Below are 20,144 nucleotides of genomic sequence, written 5' to 3'. Positions count from 1 at the left end.
CAAAATGGCTGTTACATATTTCATTGGTAATGATGCATAGAAATATTTCCTCCATTACAGCCGGAAGGGAATGGCAACAAAATCGTTTTGTCTGAGCCACAGACATTTGATGTTGTAGTCTTATTGACATTTTGGAAGATTATTTGGTTGAAATAATTGAAAACAAAACGACAATCTTGAATAATTTGTTGTGATATTTAAATATACCTCAAATATTTGAATACATTCCTTTTTATTTTTTTTAAATTTGGTTTTATAAATTGTATGCTTTTTTCTGATTTAAATGTTAGTGAGCATTTCAAATATTATTTCACAGGAATGTTAACCTTTTTACTCAGAAACTGACCTATAAAAATATATTTTTTTTTTTTTTTGTCACAATTGTTTTTTGTTTTTAACTAGAAAGAAATATTTTTGAAATGATCCAATTTCAATTGTGAATTTTATTTTTATATGAAAATAGATTTAATTAAAAAATATTTCATCCGATGGATACAAGATAAAAACTTTTAAAAAAGTAAACGCAAATAAAATTTGACTTCTGGATGTTTAAATATTACGTGTTTGTAGTATGACTGTTTTTCCATCTTGGTTTATAACCATTTTCATTAGTTGATACTTTAAGAGGAGAAAAAAAAGCCTGAATAAGTAGATTGATGGTTCTGAATTTTCTTTTTAGATGAGGATTGATAATTTGTATTGTTTAGATTAATCGGACTGTTGTTCTCATCTTTAGTGTTATTTCTTACATTTTGACTGATACAACTTCTGATTTTCGCCAGGTGTTTTCTCAAGCTCTGGAATCTTTTTGTCGAGCTCTGGGAATTTGCATGGAATTTCAAACTGAAACCATTTATTTAATCTACAGGGTTTCTTATGGGCAATTCTAGTACGAACTTTGAGAGTCTTGTTTTTGTTTTTAGCTGTACAATTTTACTAATTATCACTATAGATCACTACTTATTAGATTATTATATAGTTCGACAAGATGCACATAAAGAAAGTCCAAGGTTACATTGTCCGCAACGTCAAAGTAACAAACACTAAAAGAACAGCAGTTCAGATAATCTAAAAAAAAAAAAATATGAAGTAGATTGCTGTACTCTCCTACCTTTATCCAGTGTCTTTTTGTCAATCTGTAACCTTTTACATATTTCTAACTGAACCCTTTATTTAATCTACTAATGTAGATTGCTATCATTCCATATCTTTTAGATATTTGTATCAGTTCATTTTCTTTTTTTTTTTTTTTTTTAATCTCTGGTTTCTCCACCAAGGATTAAACTCACAACCTCTAGATAGAATCCAAATGTCTATATGGCCATGTAGCCACTAGTTTGAAATTCCTAGGTGACAAAAGCCACCTGAAGAATGCTGAATGGTTGACATGTGAAAATGCATCAATTAAGATAAGGAAACATGTAAATAATATTGGATTTCATAAATAATTTTCTGAAATATTAATTCAGTTGGTATTTCTGTACGTATTATATTTTTATTAACTTTTTTCCTTGTGGAGGGGGGGGGTCTAATTTTTCTGCAGAAAATCTAATTTCTCATCCCTGGTTTGTTGACATTATCTGAATTATGAGTTTTTTTTTTTTTTTTAATTTTTAATTATTTTTCTTGTTTATGCAGGGTGACCCCCCCCACAAAAAAAAATCAAAAGCTAAATGGAGGCCATCTAGAACATATGCTGTAGAACGGAGAAAAAAAAGGCCAAAGACCCTAGTGTTTTGATGTGATGTTTTGAATATAATAAACTAGTTATGACCAAAGTTTCAATTCATTTGGACACAATACTAAGAAACACGGCCTAATTAGAGTTGGGGCCCGTTTTTTTTTGGGGGGGGGGTCACCCTGTATGTATCCTTGTTTTAGTGTCGAAAAGAGTTAATGCTTAATAGATAACTTTCATGCTGAGATGGTCAACTTGTTTCTTTTATCTATATCAGCACTTTGTGGAGAAGTACTGAGCAGTTCATTTTCATAATACAGAATATCTTTCTATTATATCCCTAAGTCTGTCTTCATCGGCTAAAGTGAAACAGCGCAAATTTTAAAATCTAATTTGCCATTGCCTTTTAGACAAAAAAAAAAAATTCTTATTTTGCTTGTGTACTCTGTCACTTCATGTTCACATCATATTATTAGTCTTTGTTTTCTATTTTGTTTTGTGCCAATCTCATACAAGACTGCTAACTATAAGCGCTCTCTTCCTTTGTACATTACATAACACATTTCAGGAAGGTTTTTAAAAATCTTTCCTCTCTGTTTCTGACGTGCTTGGCTTCATCTGAATTCCGAATTTTTTAAACATCATCGTGAATTAAGCACACATATTTTCTTCCTGTTTGAAGATCCTGCCAATGCTTGAATGCCTAGTTTATTCATTGCTGGTACAAGGTGCCTTCAATAAGTTTCCAGACTTATTTTCTACAAGCATTCAAAATTGTTGTAGAATCTTTAAAAGTTTGTATGTTATTGCTATACATTTTATGAGATTACTGACCCGTAATCTAATTTATCCCATTACAATTAAGCAGTTTCTCTATGTATCTTAGTAACTTTATCAAAGAACCCACTGTTGATTTTATATGCCTAGCCTTTTGGCTTGTGTGGCTAGTAAGAAAGTTTCTCAAATGCACTTTTTATGTTAGGCTAAGGTGTTAACTTTAGTCAAAATCGCCTGTTCCTTCTTTTCATCAGATAATTTCAATAATTATCGATATTTATTGAAGACCTTTCGATACAAAACCTATCTGTGCACACTGCCCGATACCTTTGTGTGAAATTGCATAAAAATCGGCCCAGATGTTTTCCAGTCTATAGGGAATGAATTCACACATACACAGCAAAAGTTCCTTTTATATGATAGTAGAGATATGCTTTCAGTAGTTTCAGATAAGGCCTCTTCAATGTTGGTTTATTTATAACAGCATTCAGGCAGTAGGTATTTATCATCCTTCCACCATAGAGGGATATGACACAAGGTTGAAAGATGGGAAGAATCAAGCCAGCACCCCTGAAGGAGGAGCACTCTGGCCCTGCCAAAATGCATGAGTAGTTCCGGCGGCATTCCTCTGTAAAGGCGTGTCAGACAACAAGTAATAAATTTGCTCTACCCAAAAGCTGGGAGGCTAAACTAGGGCTAAATAGAATGGATGCCTCAGCTCAACAGATTAAACATCACAGAATTGGCCCTATTTCTGACGAACTGATTGTCGAGGTTTGAACTTTGACTGGTGTGTAAAACCAATCTTAGCTGAATGCCAACTCAATGATGCGATCCAGTACAATTGGTGCAGACAATATGATGAACATCCTTTGACACTTTGTGCCAGTCATAGAAAGTTTCTGCATAAAGGTTTGCTCATGTGTTGCTTGTACAAGTAGATTGTCATGGTCAATATCAACAGAAATCATTTCAGCAACAGACGCAACCTCTACATTAGGTTTAGTATTCAGCACTCTGAAATGATTCTTATTCTTTTGAATCCTCTTCATGGACAACACAATCTACACATCTGGTCTGACCACATCCACTTTCATGACAATCACCAGAACTGATCTGACAAGAATACAACTTGACAAGACTTACAAACATGTTTGAAATTGAATTAAAGAACTTTCAACCTTTTGTAGCAAACAGGTATCCAACAAAATGTGGATATATGCCAAACAGACAAATATGCAAAAATATGACGTGCCTGGTTTCTGTCCATACCAATGTTCGTATGGAGTAATATTCCCTGCAGCAGATGTTTGAGAATGGTTGTTGATGTAAGTTGTTGTAGCAGTAACTTCATCCCACAATAAATTGGGTAAATTTGCACTTTTGGGGCATAGTACAGACAGGTTCACAAAGTGTGATTTAATCACTCCACACGTTTTGCTTAGGTGTCCGAGGAATTTAGCATTGAATGCAAATCGTACATAATGTACAAAAATCAACAAATTTATAGTTGTATTCCTCATCATTGTCAGATCGCAGATCATTTCCTTGATTATATTTTTACACCAAATTTACATATTTCTTGAATTTATAAAATGCTTCTCTTTTGTAATGAAATTGTCAAAAAAAATGCTCTTAGAAGAATCTTCTAAGAAAATTAAAAATTTTGAATAAACAAAATGTCTTTGAAACAATATTAAAACGCAAATATTTTATTACAAATCATTAGATTTATTTTTAAATTTGTAAGAGCTTTTTTTTGCCACTTCTAATTATACTACCGTGATCATGCGCCTAAGAAAATTTTCAAAGTACAGAGGTTTTATCCACGCGCAGCATCATCTGCACAGAATGTCAATATAACAACACAAGCTGAGAGTATTTTAGTTACAAAAATAAAAACTTGTTTTTCTCTAATAATTTATGTTGCTATCCAAAAATCATAAGAATGAAATTAAAATCTAATTATTTAAAGAAAATATTTGCATCTTAACATGGTTTCAAAGACATTTTCAGCATTTTAGCTTCACTTTTGTGTTTTATGAAATTTGTATGCACAAATTTATCATCAGTGAATGTTATATAGTATCAATTAACATCAACTAAATGTTAAATCATATCACAAACATCAGTGTGTACCAGTTCAAGCAAGTAATATGCAACGGATTCTATATTTCTGAAAGCTTTCTTATACAACTCTCCTTTAATACATCTTACAGAAAGGGATTTTTTTGTAAAAAGGACTTCTTCCAGGTACTTCATCCCCAGACAGTGTGCTTTCTAAATGTTTCATTCCAATATGCTGAATCCCTCTTGCTATATTTTGAAACTTGCCATGTTGAGGTATGATATGCATATGAAACAAATAATCAAGACTATGGAGTCACTGCCTGTTGTGAATTGAGACTCTCCCTGTGTTGAATAAATGTTTTGGCACAATTTAGGAACAAGCAGAATATGCATTTGAAATCTTATCACCAAGTCCAAAATTACAATGTAGCTTTCTCTTTCCTTCAGCATATCTCACTAGAAATCATTTTGTAAGGACAATCTTAAATCAGACAAATCAGATTTTTGGTCCCCCCAACAAAGAAGAGATTAGACCTAGTAATTCACTTCTGTTCATTTGTTCGCACTTTTCTCAATAACCACGTCTTGAATTTTTAAAAAATTTTGCACAATCATTAGTCATGATGAAAGTAAATTTTTCACTCATGAAGGGGGATCCAGCATGCTCGTCGTTTCAAAGACAAGTGATCAGATGCACTAGGGTCTATTATCCAGGTATTATCATAATTGTACTTATTTTCCAAGTTCTGGTGAGGTAATTCATATTTCATATAAAAGAGGGAGACTTGTAAGTAAACCGCATGCAAGCTGTTTATCAATAATTGTATCTCCCATTTCGTTCAATCAATTGTATGAGGTTTTCATGCGATTTAGATTTTCAGGGATGTTACTTTCTGGCTGGTAATGAACACTATGGTAATTTTGTCACATAACTTCCTGTTGACTAAGAGCACCCCATGCATCTTTTAGAGGACTAAATGTGCTAAACCTGGATGTATTGTGCCTTGTAAATACACGATATGATAAGAGAATAAGCAAGATCACTTTCTTTATCATGCAGTTTGTGTCTCTCAACATCTTTATCAACAGGGTATAAGAGGTATCGTTTATATATTTCCATTCCCTAGAATTTGAACCATTAAACCTATCCACTTCAATTTTGTGGCCATGAAATATAATTTAACAAAGTTTTGAATGTCAAATCAATAACATAGCAGTGATATTGCATTGGTCTGGGCCCATAACCTGATAAATCTCATACACTGGCAGCAAACAACGTCCATTCCTAATGAAAAAAACAAAAAACCAAAACAATCTAATTAAAATAAGCCTATTTACAGTTGAACACAACAATGGTTCGTTATTAACACAACAAAACAATCCATTGCACAAATATATAAATAGATTAGGCCTTCAACTTGTTTTTATGTGTTGAGTAAATGCTTCCTGGTTTGATGTGTAAACCATCACTCTTTCATATGCCTCCCTTACCAGGTTTCTTTTCAGTCTCTCTCTGACTTGGAGACCTTTTGCTATTTTCCTCAAGTTCATATAACACTTATTTACATTATATTACGTTAGATCTTTTATCTTCAATTTCTGAAATGATATTTTTAATTTATAATTTCACCCAATTTCTTAATGCCTAATTTTGTCTCAGATTCCAATTGTCCTTCATTTAGTTAATACTAAAAGTTGTCACCTAATTAGTATAAACCGTATTTATTATTATCCATTGTTCACCTTATTGGCGGTGGATCAAAGGAATGTTGTGATTCACAATTTTTCTCAATTGTGATTAAAATAATTCTTCTTTTTTTTGTTTTTGTTTTTTTAAATCATTTTTCATCATGTGGCTTCAAGATGAAACGACTTGGTATGTTTCTAACCTAATCTGTCTATTGTCCAGCTCATATCTGATTTGAAGACAGCTATTCAGATATTTAACAGTATTAGAATGGCAAAATATTTCTTTGGTATTAAATGTATTCATGAGTTTAGATTTTCAAAATATTTTGGCAGTGTCCTCTAAAGTTCACTTCTACCTCATTAATGAGCCCTCAAACAAAAAAGTGGTCGAATAATAATAATAAAAAAAAAGGTTACATTAACAAAAAATACTGTAGTAAACAATATGTACGTTCATGTGTGCATCTTCTGAAAATTATGGCCTGATATTTTGCTAATTATCCAATTAAGTGAGAAGTATCATCCGTTCATGTCTGTTTTTGCCAATTTTCTAGTAGAGGATCAGTGTTTTTTACTTGGAAAAATAAATAAAATGCCTTTGGTTGCTACAATTACTTTAGCAATTGTAGGAAATGGATCTTTATGGTACCATTTTTTAACTCTTGGAAAGTCTTCAATCATTTTGTTGAAGGAGTGTAGAAACCATCTTGCTTTTCCTGATAGTTATTTACAAAGATGTAAGAACATTCTGCAAGATTGGGGTGATTTTATATTTTTGTATTAGATCATTCTTTTGCATGATGTTTCAAAATGCATAATCACTATAATGGTTAGAATATATGCCAAATCATTGATTTGATTTCAGATTGTGTGTGTGTGTGTGTGTTGATATAGATAGGAATAAGGTAATACATAAAGAACAAAAAACATTAATTCATATTTGGATTATTCAGACTACTGTTCTTATCATGAGTGTTATTCGCACAACACTTTGGGTAAGTTTTATGTCCCAACATCTTGTTGAAGGTTCAATCCTTAGTGTGGATGACACTCAAAAAATACAATTGTGAATTACTTAGGACATCTACCCAGTCATGGCTAAACGAAACAAGAGTATGTTACCCCCATTGATCAAATGAAGGGTTCTGTTTGAAATTCACAAGTTTGACAAGGTACATTGAAGATAGTCGGAGGTTACATGTTGTGTCAATAACACTCAAGATGAGAACAGTAGTTCGAATTATTCAAATAATACAAATTATGAATCCTCATCTAAAAAATTAAAGAACAGAAAATATTAACACAAGCGAATCATGATTTTTTTTTTTGTTGCTCTATTTACTTTATTTTATTCCTATCTATATCAACGTATTCTATTGGATATTTTTATCCTTCAAACAAAATTTCACACACACACTGTAACTACATGATGTTAACGAGGAGTCTCATTACTTTTAGATATTTTTTAAAGCTTAATTTAATATAGTATGAATTGAAACAAATGTAATGAAACTAATGAAATTTGCTCTGGTAATGTTTTAATGTATATCAAAATATTGGGGTTTGTTTTACAATCCAGGGATTCGAAAAACTAGTCAAAAGACAAGATAAGTAACTCTTCTACTTATCTGGAAAATTTTTTAGTGATTTAGCTCACTTTAAAACGTTTAATCGGTTTGAAAAACAAAGTATCTAGAATTTATATGAGAGCAAAAAAAAAAAAATGACTGTGCTCTTAGCTCATAAAATTTAAAGTTTTGAAAAGTAGTTAAAGCTAAAAATTATACAAAATACTGTTAGAAACCCACCAATATATGCTACTGTGACATACATTGGGTGGGCTTCTAACAGTATTTTGTATAATTTTTTAGTTTTATGTCATTTTTTTAATTTAGAATTTTACGAGTCAAGAGCGTGGCCATTTTTCTTGCTCTCGCATAAACTCTAGAAACTTTCTTTTTTGAACCAATTAAACATTTTAAAGTGAGCAAAACCACTAAAAAATTTCCAGGTAGGTAGAAAGAGTACCTTTGAACCTTTGATAACATTTATTTGTTATGTATTTGAATTTTGACTACTTTTCCGAATCTGTGGATTGTAAAACAAAGCCAAAAATTGTATATAAATAGCTTCTCAAATTTCTATTATTTTGATACATGAATTGACATATTTTAGGTCTGCATTGCCGTGCCTGTATTTTGGCACACCTCTTTTTTTGTTTACAAATTTTGTTGGTCAGATCCTTCTTACTAGTCATGGCTTCGGCAAATCCGGAATTATTTATTCTGGCGTTAATCATGATTTAGATCACTCCCTTCCAATATGCTGCTGCTTTTCAGTTGTCAGTGATCTCCAGCTCTCAACCCACCAATACTATTATACACAGAAACAGTCATTTGTTGAAATACATTAGTTTTGACATGAAAATAGGTGCTACCAAATCAGGTTGTTTGAAGATACAGGCTTTCTGACCTTAAACTGCGCTAAACATTAATGTTTTCGTTTTTTCTTTTTTCATTCACTTTTCCAAACTGTATGTTCTGCAAAATCAATTGAATTTGCCACTAAATGATATGAAAAGAGTTGATATTCCAAGGATAGTAGAAAATGGGTTTACTTTCGGCAGCCTTGTAACTCTCGCTTCCTTTTATTCCATAGGCTATGTTTCTGACAAAGAGGGAAGGATTGCTGTTTTCTGGATCAGAATCTATTCCATCTAACACTTATCGATGGCAAGGTTTTGACCTTGAAGTATTTATTTTTATTTTAACTCCTTACATAAAGTGGCTTCATACCTTGCCTGGAACGATTTCGATAAAAAAAGAAAAAAAAAATACAACCATCTAAAAAAAAAAAAAAAAAAAAAAAAAATCCAAGAATTATTGAGTTTATCTCAAATACCTTATATCGAGCACTATTAGATTGGATTAATACTAATTTTCTTACAACATAAAATGTCTAAACTTATGTAGTTAAAATATCTTTTTATTTATATTGTATTTAAGTTATACTATCTTCCATGAATTATTTTATTTTTTTAGATAAAGGGATGACTATTACATTATCCTTGCTGTACAAAATATGAGTCTTGACATTGATCTGCTGTATCAGGGCTCTACAAAATTTAATTAATCTTTGACAACTAAATATTTTTCGTTTACTAGCCAAATAGAAGACTCACATGATTTTTAGAATATGACATTTTAGTTCTGTGATGAGTAACTATATCGTAAAGATTTTTCTGTTTTTTTTTTTGTTTTTTTTTTTAAATGTAGTTCTAAATATACAACATTTTATATTGATACTTGAAGGTATAAACATTCTAATTACTTCCAATATTTTTAAACAGTCTTTGTTTTAAAAGTATATTGTTCTATTAAACTTTTATTGTTTAAAAAATTTAACTTTGTTCGTTTTATATAAAAAAAAGTTGAAGATATTTTTTACTCAGTGAGCTTTGGAAGATTGTCAGTGAAAAAAATACAATCGCCAAAAGATAAGCATTTCATTATTTCTAGTCACCACTTCGAAAAATCACTTGCAAATGTGATTGTTTCACTCGCAATGTAGAGCCCTGTGTATACAAAACTAGCGGTCATAAAATACACTTAAATATGATATTTTAATTTGTCCGGACTTTGTATTATGGACGTGATTTCAAAAATAAAAGATTTCAAAAATAAAATAATTAAAAAAAAAAATATTTTTGGGTGTCATCAGCTAGAACCGAAACCGAAAGCAAAACTGTATCGTTCAAAGCTGGTGACGTTACCACTGTACCAACGTGACACGCATATGAACTGATTAAAAATAAACTAAGAAGAATGTACAAAATGTATAACGATTTTTTCAATTTAGACTCCTTTTTAACCCTTTAAAAACTATTTAAACCGGTTAAAGACCCATAAAAGGATGATCCATAAAAGATCAAATCATTTGAGGCCCCTAGTGCCGCTCTGCGACTTTTAGTTTCGAAATGCATATTAGGAGAATTCTTCAGAAGAAGGAAGCATGTTTGTTATACACAGATAATTACATTTAATAATCTTATATCCATAACAGCATGTCCTGGTGCTACCAAATCAGGCTGTCTGAAAATATCGGTTTTCTAACTTAAATGCATTAAACATTGATGCAATTGTTTTTTGGGGTTTTTTCTCTTTACAAACTTAATCATATTCTGAAACTCCAAAAACAAAAACAATTTTTCTTTACAAAACAATCAAACCAAACACCATGAATAAATATTTGAAGATATAAAGAACTTGAAACATAATCTTTTTTCTAAAATTACAGGATTTGTCATTAAATAACCCGAAAAGGGTTGATATGCTGCAAAACAAAACTACCTAACAATAACCGTAGGTAGTTGCAAAAATACAGTTATAGTTTTATGTAAGAATGTGTTCAGTTTCTCCGCATATATTTATACACCAATGCTTTCATCTATGCACCTATTTAAAAAAATAATCATTAGATTTCAGTGTTACACGCTATTTAACTGGTTGATGGTAATTGCTTGTTAGCGGACATTTCTCTCTTAGCTTCATTGTGTTTTAAATGCTCAGGAGCGGAGAGTTTGGGATGAGGGGGGAGGTCTGAATAAAAATGCGCAGACAGTTTTTAAAAAGCAAGTCCGTCTTAGTGGAAGGATTGTTGGCAAAAATATTTTCATAATGTATAATTGGTAAAAGGCGAACACTACATACATTTTAAATGGACTTTGATTGTAAAGGAGTGTTGCTATTGTTTCTCATTTGTTTTCAGGGATACATAAACACAAGGAAACAAAAACTAGGATGTTATGCCCTCAAACTGATAATGAATGATTTTAAAAATATAATAACAATAAAAACAAATTATATTATCCCTTATAAAACAATCTCTCTGCCCCCTCCTCTTCTCACATCTCTCCCACATTTTGTTTTTGCTATTGGTCATGTGTTCTGGTCAACATTTTCTACTGTTTTGGAATTTTTTTTTTGCATGGCACACAATGGTATGCACTTTAATATTTGATTGAGTGTTTCAAGCTGCCGATTAAAAGCTCGAGAGACTTATGGTCTTGTCTCAAGTGTACAACTGCTGAGTCATTTTACCACATATTAGGATGATAATTGATTTCAAACTAAGTTTGTTGATCTGTTTAGTATATATATATATATATATATATATTTTAAATATTGTACTACAGCTTTATCACTACGTTTATGCTGATAACTGTGTTCGTTATGCCTCTTTGGGCATCTCACTTTTCATCTTAATTCAGCGCTTAATCGAGTATCAATTTACATGGTGTTACCAGATCAGGCTGTCTGAAGATACTGGCTTTCTGGTCTAAAATGCACCAAACCTTGATGTTTTTTTCACTTTCTCTTTGCAAAACTCAATCATGTTCTGCAAAGTCAAAAACAACAATTTTCCTCCACAAAACAACCAAATCAAACAACATAATTATTTGAAGATATAAAGAACCTGAAATAGTAATTTTGGAAATGAATTACTGGATTCTTCATGGTACAAGAATGCTGTTAATTATTTTGAAAATTTTAATTAAATTGCTTTCCTTTCTTCTCTCTAGTAAAGTAGTTAATCCTAATTTTCTTTATCTATCTTTAAAGTGCGATATAAAGATTTGGAGGAAATGGGCATTGATGGTGTAATTCTCATGGATCCCTATTTACTTGTCTCCCTACAAGCAAAGTTGGACACATAGTTATATGGGGTGGTGGACAGCTCCACTAAAGAGCACTCTGGATAGGACAAAAATAAAAATTATCCTAATCAGGAATGTCTTCTCTTACCAAATATCTTAATGTTGTAGACATCTAAATCATACTGGGTTTTGAAGATTTTCTCTTCAAAATAATTATAAACTGTTTTTTGATACTGTGTTTGCCTACACAGATAATGAGTAAACGTTAAGTCACGGTCAGAAGAATGTGAAAAAATTTCTGTATTGCATTAAAAATGGTTTCAAGTTGCTTTTTTTTTTTTTTTAAATGTATTCTAGCAGGCCGCCTGGCATTGCCCAGTCATAAAATACATTTAAATATGATATTTTGATTAATGCAGATATCGTATTTATTATATTATATTGGACCCAATATATAGTAAAGATTTAAAGTTTTTTTTAAAAAAAATGACTCGTGTGCCACCACCAAGAATCATTTAGCTTACGATTTACTTTTTCCCTTAATGTTAATGCCTGGGCTATGAAGACATGTTTGCTGCAGGGTTAAAAATTAAAACATGAACCAATAGTTATTACGTTACGCATGCATATTCGTAATGCCGGCGTTCGACTTTCACCTGGCAAATTTCCTTTTTAATATTTTTACACTTTTGCACTGATTTTCACCAGCTAAAACTCAAATATAAAATTTTACATGGACTCAAATACCCTGTATATTAAGTTTCATGTTGAGGCCAAAAACTGACGGGATAAGCAAAAAATTTTAACAAATATATATATGCATACATAAATATATATAGAAAGAGGTTTGTGTTTACTATAACCCTTTTATGCAAATATAAATCATGTAGAATATGTGCATGAATATAATTAAACGTAATAGTTAACTAAACATGATCATCCCATAAGAAAACCGAAAAAACTAATAGGGAATTAATTAAAATGCATGTTTCAAAGAATATGCAAATTAGCTAGATCTTTTGCATATGAATGCAATTCTACAACCCATATATAACAAAGTTGTATTTTCTTTTTAAATAAATAGAAAAAGGGGGGTTTTAATATGTATATCAATACACAAAAAAAAAAATCCAAATTTACAAGAGTATAGATTAATTATATAAATAAAACTGTAGGTATATATGTGTGTGTGTGTGTGAAAATATGTAACCTATAAACTGCAGATCAATTGTTGGTGTTTATTTTGTAGCTTTTAGTTTTATCTGGGCATATACACACTTAAACAACTAAGTGGGGGGGGTCTTATGTACAATATGAAAATAAACTGTAATTTTAGGAAGATCTCTATCATTCCAGTTATTATAGGAGCAACTGGACTCGTGAATAATTTCAAAAAATTCCTGGCAAATATACCCGGTGAACCAAGTGCATGAGATTCAAACACTTGTGCTTTAAGGGATGGTTAGAATCTTAAAAAGATCTATATAAGAGCCAGGTACGTCCAAGGATGGAGTAGTATTGCCACATTTGGACAGGAGCTGCTAGAAAGGACTTGATAGAGTTCAAAATAGACTTTGCAGACTCATAGGAGATGTCCTTTTCTCTTCTCTGCAACCTCTATCTCACAGAAGAGATGTTGCTCGTTTGTCTGCTTTATCGTTATTTTCATGGCAAGTGCTCGACTGAGCTTCAATCTATGGTCCCTCCCCTCGCCAAACTTTCACAAGAAACACTCGTCTAGCTGAAAACACAATCAATAATTCTCCCCACACTTTATCTATGCCTAAACTTAAACGTAGATTCCATGAAAAAAGCTTCTTTCTTATAACTGCACGCCTGTCGAACTGTCTTCCGTTCTCCTGCTTTCCAGCTGACTACAATCTGGTTATCTTCAAGTCCAATGTAAACAAGTTCTTGATGAGCTGTTCCACTTAGTTGACAAATTTACCTAATTTCTATTGCTAACAATTACTATATTGTTCAATTGACTACTGTACACTCTTAACCCTTATCCTCGAGTGGTCTCTGGGCCTTGATAAGTGGTGATGCCTATGTAAAAAAAAAAAAAATGTATGAGATAGTGGGTGAATGTTTCCCATCCCGAACTAGAACAAAATAAAATTTAGAAGAAAAAAAAATTACCCTTTATATAATAGATTACAGTAAATAAGTTTAATCTCTATTGGCATAGATCAGAGAAATTTATCAACAATGATTTATCAGATATTGCTCATATCATAAATGTGCTGACTACAGATGGACGGTTTTACCAAATGGCCATATCCAAGGAAACACAACAACGCACAGAATGAATTAATGTTTCCAGTTCAGTCCTAAGCTATCCTCTCTGGCATTATCTCGAGTGTATATGTATACATGTGGGGTATTGCTGTTCGTCTGAGAAGCTCTTACCAGAGAATACTGACAGATCTGATCACAGTAAATTTTGCCTTCATCCAAAATGCCTCCTTTTTGAGAGAGTTAAATTCCACACATGAAAATGGCCTAATGTTTTAGCTGCAGTGTTAGGAGGTGGGTAATGATAAATGTATGTAAATAGATTGGTCTCCTAAAAAGAAATAAAAAATTCCTTAACGCCCTCCCACACCTTCATGAACTGTAATTTTTTCAGAGCTATAAAATTGTTTGACAATTTCCTTGTTTAGAGGTATTTAGTCAAGATGTTCGTATTTACTTGCCTGTCCACAAGGGCAAAGTAAACACAAGGTCGGTTTTTAATGTGAGGGAAAATCTAGCTCCCCAAAAGGAAGCATTTTGGATGGGTACAAAAATATAATTGCCTTAGTCTAGAAAGACTTCACCTTCACTGACCGAGAACAGAATAGAACAGAAATATAATTTTAAAAGAAAGCTGTTTCTCTTTTTCTTTTTTTTTTTTTTTCTTTTTTTAACTCTTCTATTTTGTTTAAGCTTTAGGGGCAATGCCAGATAACTCTGAATAGTTTTATAACTATTCAATACAAATGGTTTTAATTTTGTTTACAGCAAAATAAATTATCTGTGTTTTTGCATTTTTCACACAATATGAAAACGCAACATAAGGAGAGGGAGGGATTTGCAACTCTTAACAAATCAATATTTGTCTTAATATTTCAGACTTTTTAATGAAACGGAGAGGAGCAAAAATATTGACTCGTAAGTTCAAACAGTGAAATTATTTTTCTTTTTTTTGTTCAATATTTTCAAACTGCAAGTATTTTAACTTGAATTTCCACTGACTGCTTATGAAGTATTTTATGATGTCATTTGCGAAGTGTATTAAATAATGAAACAAGGTCATGACATTAAAAATGTCCATTCAGGAAGCTGAATAAAAAAAATCTGATTTAAAATATATGATAGAATTTGTAATTTATTATCATTGACAAAATTAATTTAATTCATTAAAATAATGAATTGGACAGTTTGGTTACCCTTTTTTTTTTTCTTTTTTTTTTTTTTATTAAAAACATTTACAAAAAAGTTTTTAACTTTTTCAAAATTAAAAAAAAATAGTATTGGAGCCCATAGAAATTTCGTGGCACAATCTATAATTTACTGTTAATAGTATTTCTTTTAAATTAATATCTCTCTGGGTCAATACTATTAATAAAAATATTACCTTAATAATTGTCAGTTTATTTAAAATTCTAGCAATATATGATTTTCAGAGATGCAGAACAAAAATAAAAAGGTAAGTGATCAATGAGGTAGAAAGTAGTCCCGAGAAGTAAATAAAGGGTTCCGCTCGAAATTCTGTCCAAATTCCTGAGTTTGACAAGATACACCTGAAGAAGATCGGAGGTTACATCGACCGAAACGTTGTGAAAATGACACTCAAGATGAGAACAGTAGTCCGATGAATCCAAATAATACTAATAATTCGCAGTTGCATTTTGATTGTCATCCTCACTGAGAATGTAATTTACAACTGAATTTTACCAAGTATTTTATCCGCTACGCCACTGGTGCTTCTGGAGAATCCAAATAATATGAATAATCAATCCTCATCTCAAAAATTAAGAAACAGGAATAAACTTTGTTGCTTATTTATTCTGCTGTTTCCATGGTTTTAAACATTGCATGTTATTGATGCTTGTTCTTCAAATAATTCCATTTATGAAACTCTTTGAAGTAAGATTTATGTGAAATATCAATTAACATCTAAGCCTTTTTGGATGAGTCATTGTCATTTCAAATAAAGGAAAAAGGGTTAGCAGAGAGAATAGAGATGTTAATTACATTTCAAGAGTTATTCAGACAATTCATTGCATTCTTTTTGTTATTTTAAAAGTTTGTCACTCCGTCAGATCTATAATTTATATTGATTTATAGATTTCTGATTCTATTTCAATAGAAGGTCATAGAAATAGATCGGCCAGACTGTTGTGGCAACATGAAAAAAGAATTAGAGCAATGAAATTCTGATGTCTTATAGAAATGTTTTCATCTAATTTTAGGTTTCTGAATTTTTGAGATGAGGATTGATTATTTGTATTATTGTTTTCATCTTCACTGTTTATTTGTGTAACCTTTGGTTGTTGGACCACATAGGCCTGTAGTACAACAGATAAAAATGCAAAGTAATAATCCATTTTGAGTGACATTTCTGGAGATTGCAAGTATAATCCTCAGTTAGCTGATACTGATGATACAATTAAGAGTTATTTTATGCAAAAAAAAAAAAAAAAAAAAAGTAAAATTTGTCCTAAATACTTGGTAGAGAGTAAGAGCCATTGTTGAGGTGGCTTGTTCTCTGTTGGCTGAGATATGGTTCAGGTCCTGTGCACTTCTAGGAGGTTCACCCTACCGAGCTTTACCTTTTTGCCCATGGCTTGGTTTGTTGCTAATTGTCTGAAGTGCTTTTGCTGAGCAATGCTAACGGAAATGTCCAGGTATTTTTTGCAGACCAGATTGCTCTTTCTCTAGAGTACTGGATTTTCAAATTGCATATTCATAACCTTGTCACATCTTCATGCCATGTGAGGGAAATAAATCCTGTATTTACAAAAACGTAAAAGGAAAAAATATCATTTAAAGTTTAAATGGAATTGTTGCTTAAAATATACCCAAAACATTGGTTTTGGGTATATTTTATTAAATTTGAAGTTAAAGTTCAATTTGTCTTCATACACACAAACATTTGACCTGCTCTCTAAACATTTATTTTTGATGATCTAACTGAAGCTTGGCTCCACTTTTTCCTGGGCTCGACTAATTAATGCCCAATTTACCACCCCCAACTGTAATTATGAATGTATAATTGAGCTTATCTCCTGAATAAACACTATTTTTATTTTTATATTATCTAATGTTAGCTTTTAACTTGTGTAACTACCAATAAGCTGCAAGCGACAAGTAGAAATTTGAGACAATCTCTTTGGACACAGGTTATCAATAGCACTTACGGCTGCTTTTCGTTTTTTAAGAAATAATGTTTTTACTTTTGGAAATGTAGAGATATAAATCTATTGATAAACATTCATTTGGTGTTCATTCTTAAGTCAAATTCTAATCAAAGTTTCATATCCGACTCTTCTCTCTCTTAGTAATATTGCTGCAAATTTTTGGTGTGCAACAGGTTTTATGAAACTTAACCGTTAGAAAAATGAAGGAAGAAAAAAAAACCCAAAGAATCCAGAAAACAACTAGGCTCTGATTATATCACTGAATGGATGTATTTAATAATTTATATTTCTTGGATGATTTTTTTTTTCCTAGCCTAAAATGTATCCAACAGTAATGTAGCATTTTGTTTTTTGTTTTTCTTTCGTTCTGCAAAACAATCATTTTCAGCTACAAAACAGGAAAACCAAACACAATGAATATTTAAAGATATAAAGAACTTTAAGCATAAAACCTTTTCCCCAAATTTCAGGATTATAATTTTATAACCCAAAATAGGTTGATATGCTATAAAACAAAACAAAGAAAAAACTTGTTTAATTTTTCTTACATTTTCAGTAGTTAAGTTTATTATTTGCTTAAGATCTTTTATTTGCAATTTCAATGCTATAATTTGGCTCCATTTAGCAAATGTATTACTGTGTAATGTTAAGTGAGTTATCTAATGAAGAAGGTCTTATCAGAGTTTAGATATTAGATGAAAAAAGAAACTGTCCGATTTTGAACTCTGGCAAAGATTGCAGACTCTGAACTTCCACCTCATAGGATGTGGGGAGCATAGGGGAGGAGGTATCAGACCCAGAAGTCAGTTTTAAAAACCTTGATTCTTTGCTGCTTCAAAAACTTATGCCTTAACTCTGAAGTAAAGGGGTTCTTCCCCCCCCCCAAAAAAAAGGTCTCAAATCCCCCCCCCCCCCAAAAAAAAAAAAATGTTGCCTTCTAATCCTTCATATCTGCTTGTAAGTTAGTTTGTGCCTCAGTTAATGTTTGATCTAACATTTTGCTTGTTCTTTTTCTAACAACAAAATTGTTTCAAATTACAACGTAAACAGGATGCACATTTTTCAGGCAATTTCAAGATAACGACTTGCGTTTTCTCAATCTCATGTCGTGATTTTATTCACATCTAAAAACATTTAATCTTTATCTTTAATGAAGTTTTAGATTGTTTTTAACTGTAAATTATGCATTGATAACATTAAAAAAAAAAGGTACAAACCCACAATTTCTATCTTACCAATGAGAAGGGGTTGCGGATGCTGTTAGGGATAAAATAGAAACGTGTGTTTATAATCGTATGCAATGAGTCCCAAGTATTGTATTTCACCATTTAACAACTGAAAAGGTTTGATATGCTATAAAATAAATCAACCCATCTTTATAAAAACAAAATGACTGAAATATACGAGGTGCCTTAAATAAGATTCCAGACTTTTTTTCGTATGGCCACTTTTATTAATAGTACACACATGAAACTCTAATCCCCTTCAAAGTAATCTCCTTCAGCTGCAATGCACTTGTACTGTTCCAACAATGTATGGAAGTCCTCTTGTGTGAGCGTGTCAATGGCCCTCGTCACAGCCTCTTTCATCTCCTCAATTGTCTCATAACGACAGCCTCTAAGGTTTTCCTTGAACTTAGGGAATAACCAAAAGTCACACGGAGCAAGGTCTGAATTGCAGGATCTGAATTGATCAGCTCGACCATCTCCCTGCTGTCATGATAACATCTTTCTGATCTTTTCTGAGCATCCTTGGGACAAACTTTGTGCAAATCTTCTGCATCTTCAGTTTCTTGTGAATAATTGTATATACAGTTCACATACTGACATCAAACTGTGCACTTATTTATTTAATTTTTTTTTACACAGTGGTCACCACTTATCAAGGCCCGGAAGCCACTCAGGGATAAAGGTTATTGTCTTAATGAATACATAACGGTCCTTATCCATGAAATTTTTTATTTGGCCAATCAACACTAGTGTTCTGACTTACCAGACTGTACGTATATGCAAAAGTTCAAATGTCACTTAAACCAACATCTTGTTAATCTTTCTTGGGCATGGTCCCAATTAGTAGCCTTTTATGTCCAAGTTGCGATATGTCTTGTTTGGGGTAAAGGTGAAAAAAAAAAAAACATAAAAATACCGTAAAGGAACATTGTTGTTAAAACCAGATAGAATACTTTTTTAAATGCAGATGAGTACCAAACCCACTATTTCCTCCAAACAACTCGATCAAGTCTGAGTTCTCCTGTATTACAGGCCTTGAGAAGGAGTAGAGTGGACTAAAGGAAGAGATTGATATAAATAAAAACAAAAAATAGCTTACTTGATAATTTTATATTTGTAATTTGGATTAATTATACCTAAGGCATCCCCAAAATCAGAAACGACTAAAAAGATACATGTAGGATCGATACTGGTTTCTTTTTTACATTCGTTTACCTTTGTAGATTTGTTTACAAAACGTTTTTTTTTTTGTTTTTTTAGAAACTTTAAGCAAAAATGTTTAAGCAACAAAATATAAAAACATACATAACTTTATTTACAAAACTTTTTTATAACAAATATTGAAAAAAAATCCCACTGAGGACAGAGCTAGACACATGGTCGGTTTTTAATGCAAAGAAAATAAAAAAACAAAAAACAAATGAAAAACATTGAAATAAATGGGTGCTGTGCAAAGATGTTCTTATTTAAATATAATGTTGCGGATAGATTAACTATGGACATTATGGGGGGGGTATGTGCAGAACAAGAAGCAAGCTTCGATTGTATAAGCATGATGAAAGAATGGATGAGAGTTCTTAGGTTAGTATAGATGTAGAACAGTTGAGGTAGCAAGGTTGGACCAAGAAAAATCTGGG

The 20,144-nt window shown here is 31.7% G+C and overlaps 1 protein-coding gene across 11 annotated transcripts in view; it reads left to right on the top strand.

Moving 5' to 3' along the window:
* LOC145292166 (3-phosphoinositide-dependent protein kinase 1-like) overlaps positions 1 to 20,144 on the top strand; it is a 145,345-nt gene that overhangs the window by 30,147 nt on the left and 95,054 nt on the right. For 6 of the 11 annotated variants that reach the window (XM_080138369.1, XM_080138367.1, XM_080138374.1 and 3 more), the window contains one exon: positions 14,988 to 15,026. The exons of the other annotated variants lie outside the window; for them this stretch is intronic. The gene's annotated coding sequence lies outside the window, so the exon portion shown is untranslated. The remainder of the gene's footprint in view (positions 1 to 14,987; positions 15,027 to 20,144) is intronic. 11 annotated transcript variants of the gene reach the window in all.

This window comes from Euprymna scolopes, chromosome 13 (genome assembly GCF_053919585.1).
Source record: "Euprymna scolopes isolate OS-2025 chromosome 13, ASM5391958v1, whole genome shotgun sequence".
Classification (NCBI taxonomy): Eukaryota; Metazoa; Mollusca; class Cephalopoda; order Sepiida; family Sepiolidae; genus Euprymna; species Euprymna scolopes.
Note: the sequence above shows the minus strand (reverse complement) of the source record. Positions and strands in the feature narration are given on the sequence as shown.